This window comes from Girardinichthys multiradiatus, chromosome Y (assembly GCF_021462225.1).
Source record: "Girardinichthys multiradiatus isolate DD_20200921_A chromosome Y, DD_fGirMul_XY1, whole genome shotgun sequence".
Taxonomy (NCBI): domain Eukaryota; kingdom Metazoa; phylum Chordata; class Actinopteri; order Cyprinodontiformes; family Goodeidae; genus Girardinichthys; species Girardinichthys multiradiatus.
In genome coordinates this window covers 14,009,704-14,034,223 of record NC_061818.1, presented here as the reverse complement: position 1 = coordinate 14,034,223, position 24,520 = coordinate 14,009,704, and the positions used below count along the sequence as shown (strand labels likewise).

At 42.1% G+C, this 24,520-nt stretch overlaps 1 protein-coding gene and 1 long non-coding RNA gene across 3 annotated transcripts in view; one reads left to right on the top strand and one right to left on the bottom strand.

The window, feature by feature from the left end:
• LOC124863953 overlaps window positions 1-11,132 on the top strand; it is a 35,347-nt gene extending 24,215 nt beyond the window's left edge. For both annotated transcript variants that reach the window (XM_047358534.1, XM_047358533.1), the window contains exons 12-13: window positions 5,422-5,491; window positions 11,085-11,132. The gene's annotated coding sequence lies outside the window, so the exon portion shown is untranslated. The remainder of the gene's footprint in view (window positions 1-5,421; window positions 5,492-11,084) is intronic.
• A 2,595-nt stretch (window positions 11,133-13,727) lies between these two features.
• Window positions 13,728-16,682, bottom strand: LOC124865013. The gene is made up of 4 exons (XR_007037423.1): window positions 16,641-16,682; window positions 16,080-16,172; window positions 15,142-15,225; window positions 13,728-14,957 (listed from the first exon to the last, which is right to left on the bottom strand). It is a non-coding gene; the product is annotated as an uncharacterized LOC124865013 (long non-coding RNA).
• Window positions 16,683-24,520: the final 7,838 nt, after the last annotated feature.

The following is a 24,520-nucleotide window of genomic DNA, read 5'->3' as shown; positions in this document are numbered from 1 at the left end:
GTTAATTTTGACATGACCCTGAAGGGGAAAAAAGTGAATTATCTGGTGACATAGACCTTTTAAGCTGCATACATTTTGGTGCAATTTGTTTTAATCTTGGTTTTATTACATCTGTAGCAGATCCTAGAGAATATCAGTTTCTGTAGTTTTTCTGTGATGCAGAGAAAGTTCCATCACTTTGGACCTCTTTGGAGAAAAACATAGATATTATTTTACAAACAAAAATACACTCGAGATGTTTACCCTTTTTAAATTTATGCAAAAAAGCAGAAGAGCATTTTTCTTTATAGTGGAGGAGATATTACAACTTTCTAATTGGTGCATCTCTGGTTAGGTACACCTCATGCACATACCTGCGTAGGGTGTGGAAGGTTTTGAAGCAGGATTGTCCTCGCTAACCTCATGCTCAGTCAACAACTTCGTCAGGCTGCAGTCAGTTTGCAGTAAGCTCTATTTTATCCCTACTGACAGCCAGAGGGTGGTGCTGCAAGCACTAAATGTTCCCTTTGCGCATGCGCAGTTTGAGTAATTATACCAACAGTCATACCTTTGACACACAGGATGACCACAGAGGCATACAGGTCCTTCTCAAAATATTAGCATATTGTGATGAAGTTCATCATTTTCCATAATGTCATGATGAAAATTTAACATTCATATATTTTAGATTAATTGCACACTAACTGAAATATTTCAGGTCTTTTATTGTCTTAATACGGATGATTTTGGCATACAGCTCATGAAAACCCAAAATTTCTATCTCACAAAATTAGCATATTTCATCCGACCAATAAAAGAAAAGTGTTTTTAATACAAAAAACGTCAACCTTCAAATAATCATGTACAGTTATGCACTCAATACTTGGTTGGGAATCCTTTGGCAGAAATGACTGCTTCAATGTGGCGTGGCATGGAGGCAATCAGCCTGTGGTACTGCTGAGGTCTTATGGAGGCCCAGGATGCTTCGATAGCGGCCTTTAGCTCATCCAGAGTGTTGGGTCTTGAGTCTCTCAACGTTCTCTTCACAATATCCCACAGATTCTCTATGGGGTTCAGGTCAGGAGAGTTGGCAGGCCAATTGAGCACAGTGATACCATGGTCAGTAAACCATTTACCAGTGGTTTTGGCACTGTGAACAGGTGCCAGGTCGTGCTGAAAAATGAAATCTTCATCTCCATAAAGCTTTTCAGCAGATGGAAGCATGAAGTGCTCCAAAATCTCCTGATAGCTAGCTGCATTGACCCTGCCCTTGATAAAACACAGTGGACCAACACCAGCAGCTGACACGGCACCCCAGACCATCACTGACTGTGGGTACTTGACACTGGACTTCTGGCATTTTGGCATTTCCTTCTCCCCAGTCTTCCTCCAGACTCTGGCACCTTGATTTCCGAATGACATGCAGAATTTGCTTTCATCTGAAAAAGTACTTTGGACCACTGAGCAACAGTCCAGTGCTGCTTCTCTGTAGCCCAGGTCAGGCGCTTCTGCCGCTGTTTGGTTCAAAAGTGGCTTGACCTGGGGAATGCGGCACCTGTCGCCCATTTCCTGCACACGCCTGTGCACGGTGGCTCTGGATGTTTCTAGTCCAGACTCAGTCCACTGCTTCCGCAGGTCCCCCAAGGTCTGGAATCGGCCCTTCTCCACAATCTTCCTCAGGGTCCGGTCACCTCTTCTCGTTGTGCAGCATTTTCTGCCACACTTTTTCCTTCCCACAGTCTTCCCACTGAGGTGCCTTGATACAGCACTCTGGGAACAGCCTATTCGTTCAGAAATTTCTTTCTGTGTCTTACCCTCTTGCTTGAGGGTGTCAATAGTGGCCTTCTGGACAGCAGTCAGGTCGGCAGTCTTACCCATGATTGAGGTTTTGAGTGATGAACCAGGCTGGGAGTTTTAAAGGCCTCAGGAATCTTTTTGCAGGTGTTTAGAGTTAACTCGTTGATTCAGATGATTAGGTTCATAGCTCGTTTAGAGAACCTTTTAATGATATGCTAATTTTGTGAGATAGGAATTTTGGGTTTTCATGAGCTGTATGCCAAAATCATCCGTATTAAGACAATAAAAGACCTGAAATATTTCAGTTAGTGTGCAATGAATCTAAAATATATGAATGTTAAATTTTCATCATGACATTATGGAAAATAATGAACTTCATCACAATATGCTAATATTTTGAGAAGGACCTGTATATGTCTAAGTCATCCGAGGCTCTGTTCCTTATTTCTTCTTCTGTGCTGTGCTGTTCGCATGAGCTTTTGCTTCCACGTTGCCTGGACGCCCTGTCGCTTGCTGGCTGGAGTTGCAGTATTTTCGCCCTCCTAGGGCTGCAACAGGTTCATCTTGTTGAAGGATTTCTGCAGCTAAGTTTGCTGTTTGTCGGTGACGGCAGCGTTGGCGCCCCCTCTCCCGATTTTAGCTTATTTATATTCCCATCTGAATTGGGGATGAGCCTTGTTTTCAATCGTCGACATGGATGTCTCCCACTGCCGCATGGATTGTGGGGCTGCGCTTCAGGCAGATGATGGCCATGATCTGTGCCCTACTTGCCGTGGATGTGATCACCTGGTGGAGGGGCTGTCTGAGAACCCCTGCATGAACTGTAGTTTCATGCCCCATGCATTGAGGGTGGCTCAGTTGGCCCAGTGGTGCCCTCAGGATGATGCTGACCTCCCGCCCTCTGGGCAGGTGGCCCCCCTCAGGCGTTCAAAGTGCCGTGGTAAGACCACCGTATCTTTGCCCTCTCTAGGAGGAAGCGGGCCAAGTCTGACCAGGGCCTGGCCACCAGGGTTGAGCAGTTGTCGACGGAGTTGGCAGAGATGAAGTCCTTGTTGCAAACATGTCATTCTGATGCCTCACTTCCAACCGCTGGGCTCTCTTCTCCACCCATGCCTGATTTGTCTGCGGAGGAGGATGTTTTGTCTGTGGCCACGTCGGTTTCTCAATTTAGAGATGAGGAGGCGGCGCAGTCCTCCCAAGCCTCTGAGACTGGCTCATTTCACTTCAAAGTGCGGTTGGTGAGCCCAGTGACGGCTCTATGCGGAAGGTCATGTGTATGGCCTTGAGGCAGCTGCAGCTGGAACTCCTGCTAGGAGAGGAGTCTGCCTCCGGAAGTGCCTTTTTCAGGCACGGACAGGCTCCTACTCCCTTTTCTGTCCCTCTGTCAGAGGAGTATATGAGGGAGTTGCACACCTGTTGGGCGTTGTCACGTCTCTCCAAAGATGGCCGAGTGTTTGCTGCCATGCACGAGTCAGTGAACCCGCTGTTGCTTCACTAATCGTGTCACCAGATGAAGCCCTGGGTCCTGATGTCCGATGCCAACATACACAATGTTGGGTTACCAATGACCTCCTGTGTAAAGCATACAATGCAGGTGTGCGTGCTGGCTGCCTTGCCAATTCCATGGCACATCTCATGTTTGCCCTCTCTGTATCCCTTCAGGACACTGGTGGTGCAATTGGGTTTAGTGACGCAGCATTGCAGGCCTTTTCGCTGATGACCAGAGAGCTCTGCCGTGTCATGTCTATTCTCATCTAAGCTCGTCGACAGGTCTGCCTGGCGCAGTCTCCTCTGACCGAAGCATGCTGTCGGACCCTCAGGTGTGTCTCAATCGTGCCGGGGGAGCTGTCCGGATCAGCAGCTGTGGAGGCACTGGAGCGAACTGCTGAGGTGCACCACACTGGCCAGCAGCTTTCTGGCCTCCGCAGGAGTAGGCCTCCTCCTCAGCGCTCGAGCCATCCTTCTGTTAGCCCCAGTGCTCAGCTACCACCTCGGCATGGCGATAGATCCGGGGGTTTCTATCCCCGAGAGGTGTAGCAGAGACCCAGCAGGGACTTTCATCAGCCAGTCTGCCACCCAGTTAGACAGAGCAGGGATCCTGGTCGCCCACCCCCCCAGGGCTCCCTGGGACAGTGGGTATCGAAGATGCCAGCCGACGGACATTTTTCTCATCAGCAGCTTAGTTTAAGGGCTGCTCATACTTTGGATCCGTGGGTGGTTGCCACTTTGACCCACGGTTACAGGCTACAGTTCCGACGGCAGCCCCCCTTTTCACGCCGGGTCAAAATGACTGTTATCGCCGACCCGGTGAAATCCCAAGCACTGGACCAGGAGCTTTCCGCCCTCCTGACCAAGAGTGCAATCGAGGCTGTAGACATTCTGCGGCAACCCAGGGGCTACTATTTGATTTACTTTATTGTGCCAAAGAAAACAGGCGGTTTTCGACCCAGTTTAGATCTCAGAGGACTCAATCAGTTCCTGAGGGTGCTTCCCTTTCACATGCTTACAACGTCGGACGTTCTTCAGGCTGTTGCGAAGGGAGACTGGTTTACGTCAATAGATCCTCATTCCCTATCTCCATGGCGAGACGGGACTTGTCCAAGGGCGTTCCTATGGGGTTAGTGGTTTGTCGCAGGGAGGTGGTCACAACAGATGCCAGCCCCACGGGCTGGGGCACTGTGTGGCAACACAGACCGGTCCAGGGTCCCTGGCATCAGCGCGGGAGTGCTCCGAACACATAAATGTGCTGTACACATGGCCCTCAGGCACCTTCTGCTCCACCTAGAGGGATGGCATGTGCTAGTTCGAACAAACACCTTTGTTGTTAACCACATCAACCATCAGGGAGGTACCAGACCGGCGTGCCTTCAAAAGGTGTCCAGGGATCTTCTGGAGTGGGCCTCTCGTCATCTGTCCACCCTACGAATGTTGTATTTACTGGGGGAGCGCAATCAGGTTGCGGACTCTCTCTCTCGCTAGGCCCCTGCTCTGGGAGAGTGGTCCCTTTACTGCGATGTGGTGCGCAAGATCTGGGGCCGCTTTGGTCAGGCAGAGGTGGATCTGTTTGCCATGGAGGAGTCAACTCATTGCCCCCTGTGGTATTTCCTAACAGGGGCGTCAGACGCATTGGGCCAGGACCCGCTAACTCATCCCTGGCCTCGGGTTCTCCTGTACACTTTTCCGCCCCTCTCACTGATTTGGCCTACTCTACGAAGGGTTCTCGGAGAGGGCCACAGGTTGTTGCCGGTGGCTCCGTTATGGCCAGCGTGACAGTGGTTCCTGCTGCTTCGGAGTTTGTGTCACAGCACCCCATGGTGTCTTGTTTTGCAAGCTTAGCTGCACGCAACATTCTGTAGGAAAAAAACATCTTGTATCCTCTAATGCTGCTACTGGAAAATAATGGCGGTTCCTTTTCCTCAGGCCCCAGAAAGTTCACAAAAATCCTGCTCCTGAAGTGATATAATGAAGATGTTATGCTATAATTTTCCAAATTTACTGTGATCAAATCAAAGTAAAGTGTTTAGGTTATTGAGAGTTTGGCGAAATCTTTCTGTGCTGTAAAGAGGGTCTTAGATTGGGTTGCACTTAGATTTTGGTGAAGCACCATAAAATGTTCATAATGTTGAAACCTTTTTTTTCCATCAGGTTTACTTTTTATGCAATACAGAACTCTGCTCAACTGTTTATGGTGATTGTGGATTGAGCTGCAACAAAGGTAAGATCTAAGAGAGATAAAATATAGCTTTAGCTTTTAACTACAAAGATCCTGCAAAATTTCTTTACTAATGTTATTTTAAATAAGACTGTATTCCACTGAAATGTACAAATCACAGGAAGAACACATTTGCTTTAACTAGACCAACAGAAGGATGCTGCAGGCAAATACAGTCTGTTTTTACTGTGGCTGAAAGCGCTTAAATTAACAGTTGAAGCTCATGTTTCTCTGACATTATTCTATGATCAAATGTATTACATTGAAGATATTAAATAAGTTGTACAGGTCCTTCTCAAAAAATTAGCATATTGTGATAAAGTTCATTATTTTCTATAATGTAATGATGAAAATTTAACATTCATATATTTTAGATTCATTGCACACTAACAGAAATATTTCAGGTCTTTTATTGTCTTAATACGGATGATTTTGGCATACAGCTCATGAAAACCCAAAATTCCTATCTCACAAAATTAGCATATTTCATCCGACCAATAAAAGAAAAGTGTTTTTAATACAAAAAACGTCAACCTTCAAATAATCATGTACAGTTATGCACTCAATACTTGGTCGGGAATCCTTTGGCAGAAATTACTGCTTCAATGCGGCGTGGCATGGAGGCAATCAGCCTGTGGCACTGCTGAGGTCTTATGGAGGCCCAGGATGCTTCGATAGCGGCCTTTAGCTCATCCAGAGTGTTGGGTCTTGAGTCTCTCAACGTTCTCTTCACAATATCCCACAGATTCTCTATGGGGTTCATGTCAGGAGAGTTGGCAGGCCAATTGAGCACAGTGATACCATGGTCAGTAAACCATTTACCAGTGGTTTTGGCAATGTGAGCAGGTGCCAGGTCGTGCTGAAAAATGAAATCTTCATCTCCATAAAGCTTTTCAGCAGATGGAAGCATGAAGTGCTCCAAAATCTCCTGATAGCTAGCTGCATTGACCCTGCCCTTGATAAAACACAGTGGACCAACACCAGCAGCTGACACGGCACCCCAGACCATCACTGACTGTGGGTACTTGACACTGGACTTCTGGCATTTTGGCATTTCCTTCTCCCCAGTCTTCCTCCAGACTCTGGCACCTTGATTTCCGAATGACATGCAGAATTTGCTTTCATCCGTAAAAAGTACTTTGGACCACTGAGCAACAGTCCAGTGCTTCTTCTCTGTAGCCCAGGTCTGGGGAATGTGGCACCTGTAGCCCATTTCCTGCACACGCCTGTGCACGGTGGCTCTGGATGTTTCTACTCCAGACTCAGTCCACCGCTTCCGCAGGTCCCCCAAGGTCTGGAATCGGCCCTTCTCCACAATCTTCCTCAGGGTCCGGTCACCTCTTCTCGTTGTGCAGCGTTTTCTGCCACACTTTTTCCTTCCCACAGACTTCCCACTGAGGTGCCTTGATACAGCACTCTGGGAACAGCCTATTCGTTCAGAAATTTCTTTCTGTGTCTTACCCTCTTGCTTGAGGGTGTCAATAGTGGCCTTCTGGACAGCAGTCAGGTCGGCAGTCTTACCCATGATTGGGGTTTTGAGTGATGAACCAGGCTGGGAGTTTTAAAGGCCTCAGGAATCTTTTGCAGGTGTTTAGAGTTAACTTGTTGATTCAGATGATTAGGTTCATAGCTCGTTTAGAGACCCTTTTAATAATATGCTAATTTTGTGAGATAGGAATTTTGGGTTTTCATGAGCTGTATGCCAAAATCATCCGTATTAAGACAATAAAAGACCTGAAATATTTCAGTTAGTGTGCAATGAATCTAAAATATATGAATGTTAAATTTTCATCATGACATTATGGAAAATAATGAACTTTATCACAATATGCTAATATTTTGAGAAGGACCTGTATGTAGAATGAAATGAATCAAACATTAGAAATTTGATCAACCTGTTGGTGAATCTAGACCAAATATGAATTCTTTCCAGCCCACTCTTGATTTTTTTTTAAGATGGTTATTTGTCTTGTGGGGGCTCAGGGCTTTGTTCTGGGCCCTATTCTTTTAATTGTTTACCCACTGGGAAACATTAGGCGACATAACGATATATCTCCAGTAAAGTCAGATTTTATTTATAAAGCACATTTAAAGACGACCGGTTGTTGCCAAAGTGCTGAACAATAGAAGGCAAAGGCAGAGACTAAAAGAATAAACAAAATAAAATTAGAAAAACAGAACAATAAAATACTAAGACAACTCCCAATGTGTTAAACGACAGATTACAAATTCGTTTTTTAAAGATTTTAAAATGAAGTGAAGAAGTCTAATGTTGGAGGAGAGATTGTTCCATAGTTTAGGAGCTACAACTGAAAAAGCCCGATCTCCTCTAAGCTTCCACCTAGTTATCGGAACAACCAAATGCAGCTGATCAGATCTCCGTATCAAAGGAAAAACGTCAGGTTGAAGTAGGTCTGAGAAATATATGGATGCAATGCCATTAAGGCATTTATAGGTCAACAGGAGAATTTTTAAATCTATTGTGACCCACAGAGAACAAGTGAAAGGAGTGAAAACTGGTGAAATGTGTTCAAACCTACGAATTTAAAATCTGAACAGCAGCATTCAGGACAAGCTGAAGATGGTAGAAGGAGACCTCACAGGACCCCAACATATACAGGTCCTTCTCAAAATATTAGCATATTGTGATAAAGTTCATTATTTTCCATAATGTCATGATGAAAATTTAACATTAATATATTTTAGATTCATTGCACACTAACTGAAATATTTCAGGTCTTTTATTGTCTTAATACGGATGATTTTGGCATACAGCTCATGAAAACCCAAAATTCCTATCTCACAAAATTAGCATATCATTAAAAGGGTCTCTAAACGAGCTATGAACCTAATCATCTGAATCAACGAGTTAATTCTAAACACCTGCAAAAGATTCCTGAGGCCTTTAAAACTCCCAGCCTGGTTCATCACTCAAAACCCCAATCATGGGTAAGACTGCCGACCTGACTGCTGTCCAGAAGGCCACTATTGACACCCTCAACCAAGAGGGTAAGACACAGAAAGAAATTTCTGAACGAATAGGCTGTTCCCAGAGTGCTGTATCAAGGCACCTCAGTGGGAAGTCTGTGGGAAGGAAAAAGTGTGGCAGAAAACGCTGCACATCGAGAAGAGGTGACCGGACCCTGAGGAAGATTGTGGAGAAGGGCCGATTCCAGACCTTGGGGGACCTGCGGAAGCAGTGGACTGAGTCTGGAGTAGAAACATCCAGAGCCACCGTGCACAGGCGTGTGCAGGAAATGGGCTACAGGTGCCGCATTCCCCAGACCTGGGCTACAGAGAAGCAGCACTGGACTGTTGCTCAGTGGTCCAAAGTACTTTTTTCGGATGAAAGCAAATTCTGCATGTCATTTGGAAATCAAGGTGCCAGAGTCTGGAGGAAGACTGGGGAGAAGGAAATGCCAAAATGCCAGAAGTCCAGTGTCAAGTACCCACAGTCAGTGATGGTCTGGGGTGCCGTGTCAGCTGCTGGTGTTGGTCCACTGTGTTTTATCAAGGGCAGGGTCAATGCAGCTAGCTATCAGGAGATTTTGGAGCACTTCATGCTTCCATCTGCTGAAAAGCTTTATGGAGATGAAGATTTCATTTTTCAGCATGACCTGGCACCTGCTCACAGTGCCAAAACCACTGGTAAATGGTTTACTGACCATGGTATCACTGTGCTCAATTGGCCTGCCAACTCTCCTGACCTGAACCCCATAGAGAATCTGTGGGATATTGTGAAGAGAACGTTGAGAGACTCAAGACCCAACACTCTGGATGAGCTAAAGGCCGCTATCGAAGCATCCTGGGCCTCCATAAGACCTCAGCAGTGCCACAGGCTGATTGCCTCCATGCCACGCCGCATTGAAGCAGTCAATTCTGCAAAAGGATTCCCGACCAAGTATTGAGTGCATAACTGTACATGATTATTTGAAGGTTGACGTTTGTTGTATTAAAAACACTTTTCTTTTATTGGTTGGATGAAATATGCTAATTTTGTGAGATAGGAATTTTGGGTTTTCATGAGCTGTATGCCAAAATCATCCGTATTAAGACAATAAAAGACCTGAAATATTTCAGTTAGTGTGCAATGAATCTAAAATATATGAATGTTAAATTTTCATCATGACATTATGGAAAATAATGAACTTTATCACAATATGCTAATTTTTTGAGAAGGACCTGTAGTGCATTATAGTAATCAAGTCAGGTAGTAGTGAAGGCCTGAACTACTTTTCCCAAGTCAGGTCTGGTTAACACTGACTTAAGTTTAGTGATCTGCCTTAACCTTGAAGAAGCTTTTCTTTCAAACGGAGTTAATCCGCTTATTAAATTTAAAATCACAGTCTCTATGCTGATGACATTCATCTGGGTGGCTCTTTTGAAATATCTGGGCTCCATTGTTTAGTTTAAATGACTACTTTTAGGAAATCAAGCAAAGGTTAAATGACTTTTTCTTGCCAAAATAAAACTGCATGGTGGTTTTGACAGCTGAGTATTGCTTAAGCATAATTCTAAAAAGCTCATTTCAAATTGTCTTTACCAATTAAATATTTCTTTATTCAGACTACTAGTGTCAAAAGATAAAATGGAGATGATCTCAACTTTTGCCTTGGTTCACCTGGATTACTGTTTGGAGTATTTCACCTTGTATTTGAAGATCATTCATATAGGATGCCCAAGCCATTTATTACACTATACATATACAGCACATCTATTTAGCCCTTTTTCCACTGAATTGATTTGGCCATCCCAGAACAGCTCCGCAAGGCTGTGCACGTTGTGTGTTGCATTTCCATAGACCCGCTTTTGCTCCGCTGAAGGGAACACCTCCGGCTTTAAAGCATTATTTGTCGTGCTGCATAACCGCGAATGAAACACCCAACCGCCAATGTAAAGAAGAAAAGACCGAAATGCGTTACAAAAACATAAAGTAACACATATATTGCCTGGGGATTAAATCTGCTGACTGCATTGACAATCAGATTTGATGACTAGGATTTTGGCATTATTATTATTATTAATAAAGATTTCACTTTCCCTTTAAGAGACTTGGAAATATTTGAATTGGGTCCCATTTTATTTCTAATAGTTGTTGCCTATATGTGGTATTTATTCGGCTGCCACTGAATATTGCAGTCTCCTATGATCGCCAGAAAAGCTTGCACCTCGTCGTTGCTCCAAAGGGTGACTTTTCCTTATAACTGTGCGAACTCCATCATATGTTTCTCACTCGCTTGAATGCACGTTTGAAAATGCCAGTTTTTTGTTTTTTTTTACGTTGGTCGACTTACAGCTGGCCGCGCCCATGGCCAATCTGTGATCAGCTGTTTGTCACATCACGTACAGTACCACGAGGTACCAAAAAAGTAGGTACCGGTACTGAAACAACGGTAATGGAAATGCTCGTGAAGCGAGCAGAGTCGGGCCAAATCAAGCCAGTGGAAAAGGGCCATTTGTTTCTTTGTTCCTTGTTAAATCACATCTTCTGAAAAAGCTCAGATATGAGTGCTGAATGTGTTTGTGGATATTTTGTTTCAGCTTTTATCTTACATTTGTTTTGAAGACTCATGCAGCATGACTTTTATCTTTGCAGGACCCAACGCTGATGTAAATCGATGAAATAAAGACACTTTTACACATCTGCAACTTGTTTTTGTTTTTATCAAAATGTGTACAAAGGCAATGGCCTGGGAGAAAACTAATTTCTAAAATAATTCAGTGCAGTAGTTTGGACTACATGATTTGGCTTTCAAAAGTAGCAAGACACCAGGCTTTACAGCAACATGAATTCTGCCTTCAGTATAAAATCAGAGCTTATACCAACAACTCTTTAATGTGCAACTTCAAAGCAATTCAACATGCACTAGTAACAGACACCTATGTTTGGGTGTATATTTAGCTTTTGGTTGAAATATCAGGACGAACATAAAATGCTCTATAACCCTTACAGGTGAAGTTAATGTGAAAATTTAAACTTGAATGCATATGTCCAACTGTAAAGTGTTTCTGTTCTTTTTGCTTCTCTAACAAGGAGCTTAACAGTAAAATTCACAAGAGGTGTTTGATCCATAAATCTACCAATAAATTTACTGGTTCAATCAGAATTAGTATTTAACCAAGAAGACTCTAAACAATTGATCAACAGTACCTCACCGTTGCAAGGCTTAAAACAAGATGCTCTCAGATGGAAGTGGCCACTGAGCTTTGTGTCAGTGTTATCAGCAGGTTGCTACAGAGTCTGGAAGAACCTTAGAAAGGCAAAGTAGTGGACGTCCTATAGCCACATCCCACACTGATGACCTCTTCAATATAAACAGCTGAACCAGATGAATACCACTCCAAGCCCATTTAAGGGGAGGTGAGAGGCACCCAAGTGTCATGTCAGACTTCAAATCTGTTTACATCTATGTGCTAGACGACCTGCAAGAGTACCTGACTATACCACCAGCAGCCGGCATCATTGTCTTGCATGGGCCAGGGAGCCTTTACACTGGACGAGGGGCCAGTGAGCTTCAGAGCTGCTTTCTGATGATAGTTGATTTACACTGCGCAGAAATGATGTTGGAAACGTCAAGGAGAGCGTGACGCATCAGCCAGTGTTGTCAGCAGACAAGCCTTTGGTGGTGGTGGAGTATGGGCTGTTGTGCCCCAGCCATGAAGTTGAACTGTACACAGAGAGCTATACACTGGTTTAAAAAAAAACAAAAAAAAAACTGAATGACATACTGCACAGCATTAACTTTTTTCAGGCCATCCTCAGGAAGGAGTCGTCACAGTTGGAATCCGCGTGATGTCATGGAGACGCTAACAAATGATTTCTCCCAGCAGCTGCTCGCAATATGGAGGCAGCACACGACAATCTGAATGTCTTCGAAACTCTCTGGCAATTACGACGTACTTCAAAAAACCCTCTAAGCTCTGCTGTTCGGGTATCCAGTAAATCATGGGTTAATTAAGTTGAGCTGTCTTAACCCTTCTTTCAAAAATTTCTGCAGAAAAAGGATCTGACCCAGAGGGTCCATCAGAAGAGACTGTCCTCTAATCACATCGAGAAGCTGCTTTGCCACTCTCTGCCTGAGGGAGACGGCACAGAAACGGCAGCTCTGCATACCAGAAGCGTACAGTCCAAGCAGAAGCTTTCTCTCTCCTAGCTGCTACTCAGTTGTCCAAAATGTTTATTGATTTCTAATTCCGCTAATCATTCTGGAAAATATTTTATGAAAATGTTTTATCAAACCCTCTGAATTTAATTGTGAACTGGTTGTTTGAACAAATACCAGCTCTTAATTAGTTTCAAAACTAATTTGAAGTCATTTCAAAATTCCTCAAAATAAACCTTGGCTCTCAAACATACATATCCACACTGAACTGTGATATCATTGCATCATTTAAATGCTTATGCTTTTCAACCATTTTATTTATCTTTTTCCTTCATTTGTATATAGTTAGTTTTCCTTATTGCTTAATTTTGCTTGGTAGTTTATGTTGAATTGTTTCTGACTTATTTAAAATATTTTAACTTGGACTTGAATTTTGTTAAAATTATATTTTGGAGATAAGTAGTAAATTTGTTACATTTGTCCAGAGTTTGTTTTAAGCATGCCAGTGCACAAATCACTCTTTCGTCTATTGTTCTATTACCACAATCATATTGGGCTGGTATTCCCAGGACATTATTAAACAACTTAAACATATTATTGCACAATGGGACAGGTATGTCTAGTCAATACAGAATGACCCCACACTTTGTGAATGGTACAGAGATGAGCCAATACTACTTGAATATCATCTTTATTCCAGTCCTTGTCTAGAGGCTCGTAGCTATATGTCAGAACCTCAATGACCTGAAGGCCGCTCTTCAGGAAGAGTGGGATGCCATGCCTCAGCAGACAAGTCAACTTGTGAACAGCAGAGACGTCGAGCTATAATTGACACACTTGGAACATAAATCAAACTAAAGAACAGTTAAAAGAGATTAGGGGGTCCCAGTGTACCCTTGCTCCTTAAGGATGGGGACAGGAAGTTATAAATTATAGGTACTAAGAACTTCACACTAGTTTGATACCTGCTGTGATGGACAAAGTGAGCCTTCAGTTTTGGAATTTGATGAAAATATTTTGAGCAACAAATGAAAAGCTTGTTTTTAGCTCTCAAACAGTGATTTAGCATAGGCCTGGCGATGTAGTCAAGAGTTTAAAGTTCAAAAACCCCAGTCTTCCTGTTCTAAATACACGGTCTAATATAAAAAAAAAAAACTGCGTTTACCTAAACAGATCAGGACTTGAATCTGATATACTGACCCAGGAAGAGGAAGGTAAACGGTGATTGAAACTAAAAGATTTAAAAGATGTCCAACATTAATCAAAATTAATGAAGTGAATATTTACATTGATGATCATTCTTATACTTTGTGCAATTTTAATCTTTTTTTCTGGCATCTGTGTCAAATTCTGACTGATGGTGATATGTTGTTGGTTTAAATGTCAATGTTCTGGTCATTGAAACACTCGACTTGGAGTTCCCACGGTTCTTTTCTTCATTTGTTTTTCCCGGTTTCTAATTTAAACCCTTCCAGCTGTAAGAACATCTGTTTTGAATTCCTTTTGAACTTTATATTTTAAGTGAACATATAGGACTGGGAACTTAAAAACGTGTAGGAATGCTAAAAATCTGTGTAACGTTGACGCAGTTCTTCATTCTCAAATATACAGATCACCAGACTGCCTGGGTGGTAGGAAGAAGTTGATCATGGAGGATGTTTTAATCAATGTGTTTATTCATGACATTGTTCTTTGGCAGCATTTTAAGTCCGCCCTTCAATGTCGCTTACCTTTTCCAGGAAAAATTATTTCTCTGTTACAAAAATTTGGAGGATTCATCAGGAAAAACAACTGCACTAGTGTTCTACTGTGTATCCTGGTACTTTGGTGGATTATCAGTCTGTTTTTGGTGTTTGTCCCGATCAGAGACCACTTTCTTTTCTGCCCTTATCACAGGAGACGGCCCTTACTGTTGGACACATTTGTACATCCTGAAGCCACATGTTCTGCAACCTTGTAGTTGTTGATGACCCAGAAAACTCTTCTTTCAGGTGCAGAATTACTAGCGGCGAGAGACTGGTCTGATGTAACTGAAGGTTACAACTAAAGGTTTTATTCAAAAAATAATCTAGAAATATTCAGTTTGCTAAACATAACTCGTGTTATTGTCAACCCTTTGGCCATGACTGAAGAAGGGATCTGTAATTCTTCATGGAGATGCAAATTTGTCAGGATTGTGCAATAAGAATGAAAAACTAAGATGACTGAGATGGAGAAAGCAATGGGGGACATGAAGGCATCCAGGTCCTGATGAAAGGCTGACGAGAATCCAAGGTGACGATGCAGAGAGTCTGAATAATTTACCGAGAATCAGAGTCCCGATAAATCTTTGAAGTGAGCAAGCAGGTGCAAATCACTTCTCCAATCTTTGGAAGGGAAAGATTAGGAAAACAAGGGTTAAACGGGTTGGGTGGATCTGCTTACAAAGCAAACTGAAGTGTTGGAACATATTTTTCAGACATGTCTAGCGTGAGCTAAACAGTTGACCATTCATTGCTGTGTCTTAGATGTTATTTATTTCCTATAAGCAAATGTGCACAATTTGCCTACCAAAATAGCGCCGGTTCCAACGAAGCAGCCCAGCACCACTGGTGCCTTATTGTCAGAGAAAGTTGTAATGTTCTCTCTGCAGCTCTGTTAAAAACCAAAAGTCATGAGTTCTCAACATGCTTGCATTCACATTTCTTCTGTTTTTGCTTTAATACATAAGATAATTTTGGTCTGTCTCGTCTTCTTGAAATATCTTATTTTAAGCCAAATTAGAGGGTTTATGTTAGGAAATGGCCTGTTTAAAGGTCCTGCCACAGGATCTTAATTGGATTTAAGTTTGGATTTTGACTAGGCCAACAAAAAATCTTTATTTTTTGAGCCATTCAGAGGTAGACTTGCTGGTGTGCTTTGGATAATTTTCTTGCTGAGTAACTTGAGTTTCTTTGAGATTAAGATCACAAACTAATGACCAGAGCTTCTCTTTTAGTATGTTCTGCTAGAGAGCATAATTCATAGCTCAATCAATTACAGCAAGTCATCCAGGTATTGAGGAGGCGAAGTAGCCCCAGATCCACCACCATGTTTAAATGCAGGTATGGTGTTTTTCTGAAATACTGTTACCGTGAAATACAAGCCTAAAAGAGGACCCAACGTCTGAGCTCAATAATCAGGCCATCATCAAATTCTACCCATATATGTAATATTTAATGAAAAAAAGATCCAGTTTTCAGTTTTAGTTTATGTTGCAAAACTAATAAAATTGTTAGTTTTGTGACCCCCCCCCCCCCCCCCCCCCCCCCCCCGAAAAAAAAAAAAAAAAAACCACAGACAAAAGATTTCGATACCTAGTAAGTCACTTTTCTTCTGTCAAAAAGAGAAAGAAAAAGAAGTATAGCATAAATTATTAGAACCAGCTGTGGTTTTCATCATTCTCAGGTAATTATGAAGTTTGGACTGGACCAAACATAATGGATTGGTTTGATTAAACACCAACTTACCTGCATATGACTGTGCTCTGCATCATACACCTTGAGGCAGGTCTTCCTAACAAAGTCGTTGGGTTGGACTCCAGTCAGTCCACAGCAGTGGAGCTGCAGAGCAGTGGATAAAACGGATAGAGGAGCACATCCAGAGATCAAAATTTAACACTATCAAGAAATTACTGTTAAACAGAAAATTTCACCTTTGGAAATTTTAACTTTACAACTATGTCAGTTGCTTTATGTGTTGTATGTTCATACAGTCACACACACTTAAGCCCAAAGTTATTCATCCGCCTGGCTGACTTGGGTTTAAAGCCATACTTTGTGTCTTCTGACTGGAAGTAATATTAACATTTTGAAGTGGCTCAGAGTCACAACATCAATCTGCGAATGAAGCTAAAGATTTGGGTGATGTAAGGAGGCTTTCCAAATTCAAAGACAGTTTAGGTCTACTGAAAGTTCAATAAATGAAATGCACATTTAGGAATGAAATAAATAAGATGCAACACTTTGAAGACAAATAAATTAGGCTCTGCTGGTTCTTATACTGGGAAGTCCGATATAATGGTTGCTTACCGAGCTGTGGATGAATGTCAGAAGGCCAGCAATGTCTTTGTCTTCATTTTTCACACAGAGCTTATATAAATCAGCATACAACTTTCCTAGGTTCTCTGCAATCTTATCAATGAAATCCAATCACATAATTAGAGTAAGAAGTGTCGATTCTTTACCAGTTTCTAATCACATTTTTCCAGTTACCTCATCCCAGGTGAAGTAAGCAAGCAGTCCGACAGTTATTTCTGCCATAGCCAAGAGGAATAGAAGGACAGAGAACTGGAGAGAGATGGAGGAATCAAAGGAACCATTTAAATCCCAATACAAAACAATAGAAAATTCTGTGCTTTAAAATCTAATCTGTCTATAAAACAGCTTTCATAGGAAACATAAATTTGTTCGTTTTCAGTAAAAGTCCTCCCAACAGCTACTCCAACAAAAGACAGACAGGTGTCAAGCTGTCTTTGCATCACGATACTTTTTTTTTTTTTTGTCTTCTACTACTTCAGTGTTGAGTGTTTCTAATGCAGCACATCTTTGATACCGTGTTGCAAAGGCCTCACCAGCTTTTCTCATCACTTTATTTAAAACACACCAGCTTTGGTTTAGAGTTAGAAGTTTGAGTCAGTTGTACCGTACCATCTGCTCCCATGTGATGTTTGAGTTCAACTTTTGATCATAATGATACATTTTTGTGGAGATATGGACCCTCAGAAATCTGAACATAGCGCACTTTTCACTTCTCTAACAAAGATTGTAGAAGAGGGCCTCCACCAGGACTTTAAAATAATAAAATAATGTTTTATTCTGCAGATGATGTTAATGAGTTTGACAAACCATCCAATGTTTCATAATGAAGCTGTCATGGTTTATTTACATGGATCCACATGGATGGACGGCTGGAGTCCATATCCAGTGGTCACATTCTGTCATCAACCAACCTGTTGCACCTAAAACAGCTTCACCTCTTCTAATAAGGCTTCCCACAAGGTTTATCTGTGTTTTTTTGGGATATTTCTGAGGTCAGACACTGATGTTGGATGAGGAGGCTACAAGGATGTTCTGTTAGGTAGAGACCAGAACTCTATGCAGACAGGTTAAGTTCTTCCACACCAGGCTCTGTCATCCATGTGTTTATGGACCTTGCTTTGAGCACCTTGCAACAGGAAGGGGCCATATACAAACTCTTCCCACAATGTTGGACACAGACAGGCTGCTCGCCCATAAAAACCCATTCAATGAAGCTTTCTACCCACTGTTCTCTACAGTTAGTGCCTCAGCATCCACTGGCCCCACTCTATGGCTTTACATTTCTAATCACTTTGTGTCTGAGTTTCTGCCATTCCCAATCACGTCCACATAGTGTTAATACCACTAACATTTGACTGAAATATTTAGTAGTGATGAAATTCATATTTTTATTGTAGTGGTTCCATGGTGGCCAAGCTGCTGGACCAAAGGTGACTCTTTTGAGGTTCATTCCTCCTTGTTCCTCTCCAAGATATTCCATTAAAGTTAGGTCAGGTATGTAGCCTTTTAGGTTATGAACAAAAAGATTGCATTTAAATTTCAGAAAGAGACTTTGGTAGAACTTTTGATCAGCAATGATACTTAAAGTAGTCATTCTCAGTACCTTTGAAATTTATCATACAGTAGTTAGAATTCATGTTTTATGTTTCTTTTTTCTTTATTAATCATTATACTTTTTGGTTTGATCCCTAAAAAAGTAAATTCTTGATTTTATTAGGGAAGAGTTATATTAATTGTTAATTTCTAAGGTGAAGTGTCAGTATTCTGATTTAAAAAATAAAATGTTCAAAGTTAAAACCTAATTCTATTTTGTAAAATATATAAGTATCTTTCTGATCAAGTAACTTTGACTATTAATAAGATATGACGGATGAGAATGTATGGTATTATGCATATCATTTCAGTTGCCTACATTTTCACATCAAAGTAAAAAAATAGTCTAGAATTGTATGAATGCAGACACAGGCATGGGTTTAAAAATTAAAAAAAATATCTCACCACTTGTAGAGCCATTTTATTCTCACTGCAGGCAGCATAATCTCCAAAACTCCCAACAATCGCCATTACTAAGCCAAGTATTACCAAGATGTAAACGGCTGAACGGAGAGAAAACAGAACATGATTTGAATGTAATGTGAAACTACATAGAGGTAGGAGGCTCCATGGTTACAAGTCATTTATTCACTGACCGATTTCAAAGACTTCTAAGTCAATGCCTTCCTGGTTGTTGTTGGCGGTTGATGTATCAAACATGTCCCTGGAGTTGCCATGAAAATTCAGCCACAGACCAAACACCAATGACGTGAACCCCACTATCTGCAAAATGAGGAACAAACCGGGAAATCCCAGAATTTTACTTCTTTGCTTAGTACAGGTGCTTCTCAAGAAATTAGACCATCAAAAGTTTAAAGTGAAACTTACGTATAGAATATTTACTCATAGAGTAATAGATTTTAAGCATTAATTTTATATATAGATATAGCTGATGAAAACCTAAAACTCTGTTTATAAGAATAATTTAAAAATAATTAAAGGATTTTTAATAGAGAATGGGGAAATACTGCTGAGTTGGCAGTTATCCTGCAGAAAGTTATTGACACGTAAAGGTCATTCCTAAGGAAATTGGGCTGTTCACACAGTTCTGCATCCAAGCATATTAATAGAAAGTTAAGTGGAAGGAACAAGAAAAGCAACAGCAATTACCACAGCCTTGGGTGGATTATGTAGAAGATTCACAATGCGTGGACTGCAGTTGAAATCAGATCTCCATGAACTGAAAGTGCAACAGGTGAAGAAATGAATGAAGATAAGATGATTTCGGAGTCAGAGAGAAAGAAAGAAGACAGTGCAGAGGAAACTGATAAAGAACAGAAGGAATGCACAGTCAGGGAATCAAACCTGTCCAGCTGGACCACCTGGTATGGATTTGTTCTTGGTATAAATTCCAGGGCAGAGATATTAGATGTTTCAATGAATAACATATCTGCACAAGTCTACATGTGTGTTATGAAGCTAGATAGGCTTTACAAGATGTAATCATTTTATGTTATTTTATGTTGTTATAAAAGCAAATCCTACACAGAAATGCATTGAAAACTGTATTAGATCATTATAATTGTCACTATATATATTTTTGTTTTAGCCGCCTCAGGAGTCCCAAAAGCCAACCACAGCCAATAGGCCTCCTTCTTCAGCTTGACAGCATCCCTTACTGCAGGTGTCCACTACCGGGTTTGGGGATTGCCACCGCGACAGGGACCGCAAGCCTTACGGCCGCAGCTACGGGTAACAGCAGAGACAATAGAGACTCTATGTCTCCAACCTCCCCTGGAATCTGGTCACAGCTATCCCGGAGGTGGAAGTTGAATACATCCCTGGCCGAGGGCTTCGCCAGACGTTTCCGGCTTCCTCTTCTTCCAGTTTATCACTAGGTGGTGATCGGTGGACAGTTCAGCCCCTCTCTTCACCCAAGTGTCCAAGACATGCGGCCGAAGGTCCGAGGCCACGACAACAAAGTCTATCATTGACCTCCTGCCTAGGGTGTCCTGGGGCTAAGTGAACTGATTAACACCCTTATGCTTGAACATGGTGTTCATTATGGACAATCCGTGATTGGCACAGAAGTCCAATAATGAAACACCACTCAGATTCAGATTGGGGAGGCCATTCCTCCCGATCACGCCTCTCCAGGTGTCACTGTCATTTCCCACAGGGGCGTAGAAGTCCCTCAGCAGAATGACGGAGTGCCCCGACAGGGATGCCAAGAAGGCCGGGTAATCTGCACCACCGCTCGGCCCATAGGCCAAAACGTCTGAGAACAGTTCCCCAAACCAAAGGTGCAGGGATGAGACCGTTTCATCCACCAGGGTAAACCCCAACACAAGATGGCTGAGCTGGGGGGCGACAAGCAAATCCACCCCAGCCCGCCGCCTCTCCCTGAGGGCCACTCCAGAGTAGAAGAGAGTCCAACCTTTCTCGAGGAGCTGGGTTTAAGAACCCACGCTGTGCGTGGAGATAAGCCCGACTATTTCTAGCAGATATTTCTCGAGCTCCTGCACAAGTTCAGGCTCCTTCTCCCCTAGCGTGGTGACATTCCACATCCCTAGAGCCAGTTTAAGCATCCAGAGTTCGGGTTGTCGAGGTCTCCACTTTCGTCTGCTGCCCGATCCTCTTTGCACCGGTCCCTCGTGGTTCACCCTGCAGGTGGTGAGCCCACTAGGAAATGGCATCACGTCTCTCATTCGGGCTTGGCCCGGCCAGGTCCGGCGAGGAGTAACCCGGCCACCAGGCGCTCGCAGACAAGTCCCGACCGCAGGCCTGGCTCCAGGGTGGGACCCGCCATATCAGGCAAGGGTGCATGCCTCATTCTAGCCGTCCTCATGAAGGCGGGTTAGGCTCTTTGTCTGACCCGTCACCCAGAGCCTGTTTTCCATAGGAGACTCAATCAGGGGCATTTAAGTCCGGGACAACATAGCCTCTAGGATCATTCGAGCACTCAAAGCCCTCCACCACATTAAGGTGGCAGTTCAAGGAGGAGCAAAGTACATAGTTTTTCTATAAAATCAATACATGGTTGGGCCTCCTTTTGCGTCAATAACTGTATCAATGCAGCGTGGCATGGAGGAGATCAGCCTGCGGTTTTGCTGAGGTGCAATGGAACCCCAGATTGCTTTGATAGCAGCCCTCGGGTCATCTATATCGTTGGGCCTAGTGTCTCTCATGTTCCACCCTGACAATATTCCATAGATTCTCTATAAGGTTCTGGTCAGGCCAGTTTAATGGCCAATCAAGGACAGTAACACCATGGTCATTAAACCAGCTTTTGGTACTTTTGGCACATTGAGCTGGTGCCAAGTCCTGCTGGAAAATAAAATCAGCATCTCCATACAACTTGTCAGTGGAGGGAAGCATGAAGTGCTCTAATATTTACTGGTTGATGGCTGCATTGACTGTGGACTTCAGAAAACCGAGTGGATCAACACCAGCAGGTTACATGGCACCCCAAATCATTGCTGACTGTGAAAACTTTACACTGGACTTCAAGCAACATGGATTATGTGCCTCTCCACTCTTCCTCCAGACTCTGGGACCTTGATTTCCACATGAAATGCTAACTTTACTTTAATCTGAAAAGAGGACTTTGGACCATTGAGCCACAGTCCAGTTCTTTTTTTACTTAGCTCAGGTAAGACACTTCTGGCATCTCTGATTCAGTAGTGGCTTGACACAAGAAATTTGACATCTATACCCCATGGGTATAATTCATCTGCGCGTAGTGTTTCTTGATGCGCTGATTCCAGCTTCAGGCAGCTCCTTGTTAAGCTCCCCAAATTTTTGAATGGGTTTTCCTTGACAATCCTGTCAAGGCTGCAGTTATCCCTTTTGCGGATGTACCTTATACCTACCACACTTTTTCCTTCAACTTAACTTTCTACGGATGTGCTTTGATACAGCACTCTATGAATAACCAGCTTCTTTACCAATGGCCTTTTCTGGTTTACCCTCCTTGTGGAGGATGTCAGTGACTGTCTTCTGGACACCTATCCAAGCAGCAGTCTTCCATATGATTGTGCAGCCTACTGACTTAGAGACAATTTAGAGCAGGGTGTCAAACTCCAGTACTCAAGGGCCGGTGTCCTCAAACTATTAGATGTATCCCTGCTTCAACACACCCTAATCAAATGGCTGAATTACCACCTAAGTATGCAGTCAAGTTATCCAGAGTCCTGCTAATTGCCTAATTATTAGATTATCAGGTGTGTGAAGGAGAGGCAAAGGTTGCAAGACACAGACCCTCGAGGACTGGAATTTGACAACTTTGAGTTAGAGGCTCAGGAAACCTATTCAGGTGTTTTGGGTAAATTAGTCAATAATGGTGTGACACCATAAGTTTCCAATTTTTAACTTTTTCACAATATTCCTATTTTTTGAGACACTGAATTTTAAGGTCTTCGTTATCTGTAAGCCATAATCATTAAAATTACACGAAATAAAGGCTTGAAATGTTTTACTATATGAGGAATGAATTCATAGAATAATGACTTTCATTTTCTGAAATGAGTGACAAAAAATGTTGAACTTTTTCCTTATATTCCAAATCTTGTAGATTAACCTGTAAAAAACCATAATCGTGCAAATCAGTATTATAAGTTTAACATTTTGAATTTAATTACTTTAATAAATTCATTTTTTTAAATATTATATTATCTATTGAGATGCACCTGTATAATCCAGTCAGTGGTGTGTGCTTCACACATTTAAGCCTCATATTTATGCCCCCCATCCCGGTTTTCATAACTGTTTATATGATGACTCAGACTTACCGCAAAGATGATGTTGAAAACGATGAGGATATATTTGCAGACATGCCCGCGTTTATCCAGAGCAATGATAAACTCTGATCTGATCTCAGCAACTGGCTTCATCGCTCCGAGACTAAACAGATATCAAAATAACAAATATTGTAGAATTCAAACTAAGCAAGGGTAGATGTTGTTTTTTTGCGGGGGGTAAATCTGACTAATTAAGCTGCTTGCATCGTCCTCCTGTTGATAAAAGACTCGAACGGTTACTGAAGAGTGACGGCTGTAAAAGTATTAGCCATAAATGAAATAGTTTATGTGAAACAGCTTAGTCAGCTGCTGGGCTTTTCTTTCTTCAACAGGTAGCACGCTCCGCCCTCTGCTCCATTCCGGGCTTCTCATTGGCCAGGAGGCGTAGGAAGTGCAGACAGTAACATCACCTGATAGGAGGATGAACTGAAAATAATAATAGGCCGTTTCCCTTAATGTAGTAGACATTTTCTACTACATTTTATTAAAAAAAAAATTGTGAAGTGTAGCCATATTTTTGCATGATGAAAATGTGCATGTAAAACTAGAGTATTACCTGAGTTGTACCCTTAGTGCTAAGCTGGGAGCCATATTTAGTAGGGAAGGAAAGAACCTATATGGTTACTAAAGGAATGCACCTTCCTGGAGTGGCCTAAAGTGATCAAAGGACCATTTAAAGCATGAGTTACCCAATTTCTCCTGTTCTTTAAAACAACCCACTAAAATAAAACAAAATAATTTCATGGCAGATATATATAGTACCTGGTCAAGATGAGTGGCTATAGTAACTTAAAACAGAATTTCAATTATAGTCATTTTAACAAATAAATACTAATGTTCAGCAGGGATACTCTTCAAATCTTCACTGGTGGCTGAAAAGTTTGATTTATTATGCCTATTTTAAGAAGCACATGGGTTATAATGTTCAAAATGACTGCATGCTCCCACAGCCTGATACAAACATCAGAAGGTACGTCTTGGTGCAGCCCCCATTCTATAGAAGCTGATGGGTCCGAACACTTTTGATCCACATTGTTATACTATATCCTGCCTTCAAACAGAATCATGAGTTTAGCTTCACTGGGAATCGTATCGTTAAGAAACTGTTCAAGTAAACTTTGAGATAACAGGAAAATAGACATTACCTTATTTTTCTGCTTAATCTTAAAACTTTTTTGCAGTTCAGAGCCATTTATTTCTTTTTTCCCAAAGTTTTATTTACTTTAGGGCATGTGATGTTTTAAAAAAGTGATATTCTCAGATTTACCATTTGGTGCTTTGAAATGTCTAAAAATGAGCTGAAGATCATTGTTTCCATCTGTCATCTCCTATTGCTGGCCTTAGGATATTTTACAAGTAACAAAATGGAACAATATCATCAATGCTGTCAATAATACAGTCTTTACCGCCTGTGCAACATGCAACAGTGGCATACTATTTTCCAGTTTACAGCGCAGCTTGTATTAATAATATACTGCTTATACTTTCCTATAAAATTAGGCTACTTCAACCAGCTTCCTAACTGCATAAATCACACAA